The sequence below is a fragment of the Urocitellus parryii genome, chromosome 9, assembly GCF_045843805.1.
Source record: "Urocitellus parryii isolate mUroPar1 chromosome 9, mUroPar1.hap1, whole genome shotgun sequence".
Lineage (NCBI taxonomy): Eukaryota > Metazoa > Chordata > Mammalia > Rodentia > Sciuridae > Urocitellus > Urocitellus parryii.
Genome location: NC_135539.1, coordinates 57629430 through 57636675, shown reverse-complemented (window position 1 = coordinate 57636675; position 7246 = coordinate 57629430). Strand labels below are relative to the sequence as shown.

The 7246-nt window shown below is 43.0% G+C and overlaps 1 pseudogene; it reads right to left on the bottom strand.

The window, feature by feature from the left end:
* Positions 1–401: 401 nt before the first annotated feature.
* On the bottom strand, positions 402–3848 carry LOC144257003 (E3 ubiquitin-protein ligase SH3RF1 pseudogene; annotated as a pseudogene).
* Positions 3849–7246: the final 3398 nt, after the last annotated feature.

Here is a 7246-nt window from a genome sequence, read left to right as displayed (position 1 = left end):
ATGATGAGCAGGGGTGAGGGGGAGATGATGCATTCTACAGCAAAATTAATCTCTTGCTTTAAACAGGAGATAATCCAGCTTCTCCTTGGCTCTCATTTCATAAATTAATTTCTTAAAATCATAATCCAAAGAGTTTATTACAAGAAAATTTTAGTTTTAAAAGAAGCAAATACATTAGTTATGCCTTGTGAACAATTGTCCATTTCAGTGATAATTGTCCATTTCGTTATTCATCAAAAAGGGGGTTATTGCTCAGCACAAGACACACCTTACGATCCCAACTGAGTGGGACACCTGCTTTGCTCTGCTGGCTGGTGTGGCTGTGCTGAGGCTCAGGAGCCACACACCAACGCTTTGGTGAGCTCCTGACCTTCTGGAAGTACACACATGTGCTCTTTCCATCAGAATGCTTTGTGCTCTTCATTTGTGTGATGTGATTTTAAGTCTTCCCAGTGCTTGTGTCCTCTGATGTTTTCCACAAAGTCTCCTGGGAAAAGCCCAGTTTTTATATTGTGTTTTAATGTGCCTTTGAACTGGCCATCCTCTCACTTTTTATGAACAAACATAATATCTCCTTTAAGTTCTCAAGTTCTGCCTTACTCTGGGGAGGATAGGAAACTACCACCTAGTGCCTTTTGCAAACAACAGGCTAGACTCATTCATGACAGGACCCAGCGAGGAACATGCCTGATGAGGAGGTGGAGCAATGGGGACTGCAAAGTCCAGGGAACTAATCTTCAGATGGAAAGCTTCTTGGTTCAGGACTATTCCTGCAGGTGCTGGAATGGCTGGGTCATTTCCGTCCATGGGGCAGGAGCTGGCCCTGCCATGGCCTTCCCCAAGTGGTATCTCAGGACCCATGGCCTGCCCTAGGGGCAACTTGCCACCACTTAGCCCCACTTCCACTTCAGAAACACTAAAGGGGATACTTGGGGCTTCCATTTGGTGGAGGCACCAAAAAGCAACTTCAGTAAACCCTGTTTTTCTATTTTACTGTCCTTGTCCAGTTTGCTTGCTGAACTGCTCCCATGAGCTGATGAAGAACCATCTGGAGTTGTGGGAAGTCACTGTCTGGCCACTGGGCTTGGTTTCATGAGAGGCAGCATTGATACTTGGGGAGGTCAACGAAGTGGCTGAAGCACAGGCCAGGGAGGCACCAGCTTGAAACTGGCAGCAGCAGCATGGGTAGCAGAGCCTGCCATTGGTGGCAGACACTGTGGGGAGGCCAGCAAATGGTGGGGCAGGCCCACAGATGCAGGTAGCAGTCTGTACCTGGATGGGCATCAGTGCTGCTGTGGGGTATTCTTGATTATGTGCTTCAATTGCCCTCACTGCATTGCGGGCCTGATTGACTGTCATCTGCCCAGGCATATGCAATAAGACCTTAGTCTAAGGACTTATTTGGTTGTGAGCTGCTGACACTACAGCTATAGGGACAACTCTGGGTGTCTCAGCCACACCATTTCTCTGGAGCTTCTGGACAGGCCCTCCTGCAGTGAAAAGACTGACCTTTGTCATCTCCTAACTTGTCTGACCCACAGTAGACATAGAAACTTTAACTTGGGTAGCATTTGTCACTCTCCTTGTGACAGATGCCATGTAATTGCCAAGGAAAACCCCAATCTCAGTGGTATGCATTGATATTCCTAAAAACATCTCCCCTATTCCCAGTTCTAGCTCATCTTCTTTCTGGGAGTGTATTGGTGGATGCCACATACACACTGGGGTGAGTCTGAATCCAAAAATGTGCAATCTGTACAGTGGATCCTGCCATGGGTCTGGGCCCCATTTCAGCGGCAGCAACAGAAGCAGTAGCACCTGGTGGTGTGAAGGTGAGGACAATAGCAGCCGGGAGATGGGGTGGTGGAAGGGAAGGATTCATAGTTCCAAGGGCAGCTGGGTAGGGGACATCCAATGGGAAAGTGAATGAGGAGCCAGTTGTCGCTGAGCTGCTTGGGAATGAGATCACTGTTAACTCAGTGGTACTCATATGAACTTGAGAAAGGACACTGCAGGAAGCCCAGACATTTCACTGATCCTCCCAAAAGCTATGGGGTTGCTGGTGCTGATGAGGACAAGAGGGCTGATCTCCATGGAGTGGCAGTTCTGGGTTGCCTGGGAAGACTTGTTTGCCATGGTGAGCAAAGAAAAGGAGTGCCACTTTTTGGTGTTCTCCTTGGTGTCAGAGAGCTTTGGGACAGTGCTGCTCTGGGCTGTTGCTGAGGAACATTCTCCAGCATCAACTCCTGGCATGGGAGGCTTGTCCCATTCCATCAGCTGTTTACCAGCTGAGTTAAACTCAGTGTGGGAAATAGGAAATATTCCTACTTTGTCTGCAACATTCCTTCAGCCCAGTTTTCATCCACTCTGTGGATCATAGTCAGAAAAACATCCTTTGCAAACAGAAGGCAATCTTTGTCCACTTCCTTGTCTTTTACTTCAAAGTCATAAAGTGCTTTGCACTGAGGTGGGGGTTGGGGTAATAGTTGAATAATCTTCTAAATGTTGGTGGGGAAGAGCCATGGATCCTGCTGACTTCCCCCTGTTACCAGTTTTCATCAACTTGTTGCAAAATGATGATGCCATTTTGGTGAACTTAAAGTCATCAGGTTCCAACCATTTGACCCAGCTATTGCACTTCTCAGACTATTCCCTGAAGACCTTAAAAGAGCATACTATAGGGATACTGCTACATTGATGTTCATAGCAGCACAATTCACAATAGCTAGACTGTGGAACCAACCTAGATGCCCTTCAATGGATGAATGGATTAAAAAAATGTGGCATTTATACATAATGGAGTATTACTCAGCACTAAAAAATGACAAAATCATGGCATTTGCAGAGAAATAGATGGCATTAGAGCAGATTATGCTAAGTGAAGCTAGCCAATCCCTAAAAAACAAATGCCAAATGTCTTCTTTGATATAAGGAGAGCAACTAAGAACAGAGCAGGGAGAAAGAGCATGAGAAAAAGATTAACATTAAACAGGGATGAGAGGTGGGAGGGAAAGGGAGAGAAAAGGGAAATTGCATGGAAATGGAAGGAGACCCTCATTGTTATACAAAATTACATATAAGAGGATATGAGGGGAAAGGGGAAAAAACAAGGGAGAGAAATGAATTACAGTAGATGGGGTAGAGAGAGAAGATGGAAGGGGAAGGGGGAGGGGGATAGTAGAGGATAGGAAAGGTAGCAGAATACAACAGTCACTAGTATGGCAATATGTAAATCAATGGAAGTGTAACTGATGTGATTCTGCAATCTGTGTACGGGGTAAAAATGGGAGTTCATAACCCACTTGAATCAAATGTACGAAATATGATATGTCAAGAGCTATGTAATGTTTTGAACAACCAATAATAAAAAAAGATGTTAAAAAATTAAAAAAATAAAAATAAAAAAATAAAGTCATCAGGTTCCTTTTCCTCATAGTTATATAATGCTTTGGCACATGGTAACTGAGGTGTACCCCTCACTGGAGGGCTACAGGCTTGTACCCAAGACTGCTGTCCACACTGGGAACCCTGTAGATCTTTTGTGCTACAAGTAGTCATAGTGCTGCCCTGAGCCATGAATGCATTTGTGCAATTGGTCTCACTGCCACCACCAGGGATAGGTTTCTCTGCTTGATGCTATCCAGAAGCCTGACCAGCAGGATGTTACTGGGAAGCTCCTCGACACCCAAGCCAACAAGGGTCCACTCAGAACAACTGAGGTAACCTAAGATCCCCAGCAAACATCATTTGCAAATCTTGTGCTGGCAAGATAAGTCTTTTGAAGAAGCATCCAGGTGTTCTAGACACACAGGACACTCCAAAAGATCCAAGAAGGCAGATTCATCCATCTTGATCTACTGTACTGAGAAAGAATCTTCAGAAATGTTCATAGTTGTGTGAAGCTCTTAAAATGATTGGTGTAACATCCATTTCTGACTTTGCTCTTGCACCTTGGCTGCTCCTCTTTGTTTGTGGTCCCTTGTGCAGCCCAGCCTTGGCCACTGTTAGCTCTGTCTCTGATGCCACAGTTTCCCCAAGACCCCTCTATGCTACCACCCCTCACATGCACACACATAAAATATGCCACTTCCTCCCACTTTACCAGCCTTAAATGTTATTTTTTAAATCAACAGAATGCTACCGGTTTGAAATCAATGTGTAAGAGTTTGAATAATCCAACTTTCAAGCCTGGCTTGATTATTTTGTGACTGTGTTACTCTAGAAAAGTGACCTAACTTCTTTGTTTTCTTATTCTCTGGTGGTAGTAATAGTCCCTGTTATAGAGAACAACAGGAACTACAGACAAAGCTCCAGTGCAGTGTGTGTCAGGATATACACTCCAGCCATGGCAGCTATTGTTACCCAGAGTTTAAGAGTGTATCAAACAAGAGCAGTAATGACAGTGTCTAGTGGTGATGGGCAGCTGACAGTGCAGCTCGAGCAAGCACCATCACTCTTTCTGTGACAGCAGCTGGAGGACACCAAGGTACATGGGGCCTGGATGCTTGACACTGGTAACATACTTATGGCTCTCCCTCTTTCCTTGCAGAATGTCCCCCAGGACCTGTCCATCTGCACCTTTCTGCTAGAGCAGTTCCTCTTGGTGAGAACCCTGCAGGAGATGCTGGCTAACATAATGGAGAAGTTGGAAGGGGCAAGTACACTTTAGACTGGAGTATTTTAGTGTGCTCAGCTGCTGTGTGATGGTGGCTCTTATAGGTATTGGAAATCTTGTTTACAGAGATAAGTCAATGTCTTTCACCTGTGACTCCCTTTGGGTTGACCTTCTGCTTTACCCAGCACCCCATCATATCTTTAATTTGAATAAAGAAATCCAAGTGCAATGTGATCTGTGTGGCTGTCTCTTGTGCTCATGGAAACAGCCTTTCTTGGGCATCTATGTGCCTCCCTGTGTCTTCAGAGCTCCAACTGTTCCTGTTTTAACCAATTGTTTTGTGCATATTTCTTTCTTCAAATATAGATATTTTCCCTCAAAAGTCTATCTGGTATTTTAATTATTTTCCATGAGATATGCTCTTATTTACTGGGCTAGTCCTAACCAATTCATACAATTTAGAGTTAAGCAGGAGGATAAATGGTCACCTTTTTGTGTCTTCTCTAAATTTTTTAGGGGCATTTTAAGTGCTGCACTATTGTGTACTTTAATAAACAGAGTATTTCCAGGAATAGAACCAAAATTTTTCTTTTTTCAATAATTATCTGTGTATTGCTATTATTGTTGAATTATTATTCTAGTTGAGATCAGAAAAGAGATTAATAATACATGGTTCCAAAAACTGAATGATTAATTGTGTTGTAACATATAGTTTTGCACCATCCATGTACAAATCTTATAGCTCTACAGTTTAAAAAATTTTAGCATCACAGCTTAGGACTTTAATCAGGTGGTGAATGAATTCTAAATTAAATTTTAACGTGCATAATTTGATGAAAATCTACTATAGGAAAGAGTTGTATTTTACGGAGCTGGATCTTACTTTCAGATGCTAGTATTTCTTAGGAAGAAAACACTTCAAATAGCTCAAGGAAAAGTGTATAAAAGATTTTAGGGGTGAGAAAGATTCTTATTTAAGCAGTTTTGATGATACCCAGGAGTGATATTCAAAATATTTTCCAACTGCTTTGGCATAAGTACCAGTGAATAAAAGTGGCTCCCAGCCACAGTTCTGGAGGTTGGGTGGTCTGAGTAATTTGTGTGGTGTTTGTGGAGGACCCCTAGGGAGGTCCAGTGATGTTTACCAAGAGGGATAGTTATTTTCCATTGTAACAATCATTTTAATCATGAGAGCATTTACTGGTTATATTTGATCCATGGATGCTGCTGGGACTCCTAAGAATCATCTTTCAGACTCCCTAGATACCCATATCATCTCTCCTTGAGTCTTCTGTTGTCTCCTTAAAACTCCTTATGGTACTATGATAGTGAATCCTTTTGTCAAGCAAATTGGCATCTCTCAGTTAATAAATATGCACAGTAGCTTCTCTGAAATGAAGATTCCCATTTCTTAGGATAACATGTGTCTGAAAGGAAACATTAATCTTTTTTTTGGAAGGGGGGTACCAGGAATTGAACTCAAGGGCACTTAACCACCAAGCCACATTCCCAGCCCTAATTTGTATTTTATTTAGAGACAGGGTCTCACTGAGTTGCTCAGCACCTTGCTTTTTTCTGAAGCTGGCTTTCAACTCACAATCCTTCTATTTTAGCCTTCTGAGCTGCTGGGATTAGAGGCACACACCATCACACCCAGGTTACAATTTTTTAAATATAGGACGCTACTGATTCCCTACAACACAATGCTTGCATTTTCCAAAGAAAAATTGTTCAGTACTAGAATTTTGGTAGGAAATGAAATTACAAGTTGTGGGAAAGTGCATGGATAGCTGTTTCTGAACTTTGGAAATGTTTCAGAAGCACATGGGGTACTGCATGTGTCATCATCATCTCTGGTGATCTAGAGAATGATGACATGAATGGTGCAAAACTTTCTCACATTTAAATAAGTGGTTATACCAGGTGCCCATGTCGCAGAGTGGAAAGCCTCAAAGGTAATTTCCCAGATTTCACTTTTTAGCTGGGTGTGGTTTAATATCTTATTACTATTTGATATGCTATCAAAGTTTCTTTGCCATTTCAAAATCCAATAATCCTTCAAAGAAAAATGATTTTTAAATGATTTTCCCCGGGGGAGGGGCAAGCAGAAAAAATCAAAGTGATAGAGTGCCAGGGATCCCAGCAGCCTGCAGCAGGGCCCGGAGATCCAGGCCAACTGATTCGCGTGGCCTGCCCTGCGGCTACAGAAGGCGTGGCGCCTCAGAGAAGCCAATAATTAGCAAGCAGGGAGGTTAGGGACTGCCATTAGGTGGAATCCCGCCAGCCAAGCCCACCGCCCACGCCCGGAACAGGCCCAGCGATCTGCCAGCATTGTAGTCACGACACCCCAATTGGAATAGGGACAGAGCAGAGCCGCCTTCCACTCCCGGAACAGGCCCAGAGAGCCGCCAGCGTGGAGCCTAAAATAATAATGCATTACCATTATATATAGCTATAATGAGCACACAAAGGAAATAACAATAGCTAATACTTGAGGAGACTTTGAACACTGAATTCTCATGTACTGATGGTATGAAGTGATATGATCAATTTTGATAACAGTTTGGAAGACTTTTAAATAAATGTAAATAACTACTTATCATTTGACATAGGGTATTCAATTCTTTAAAT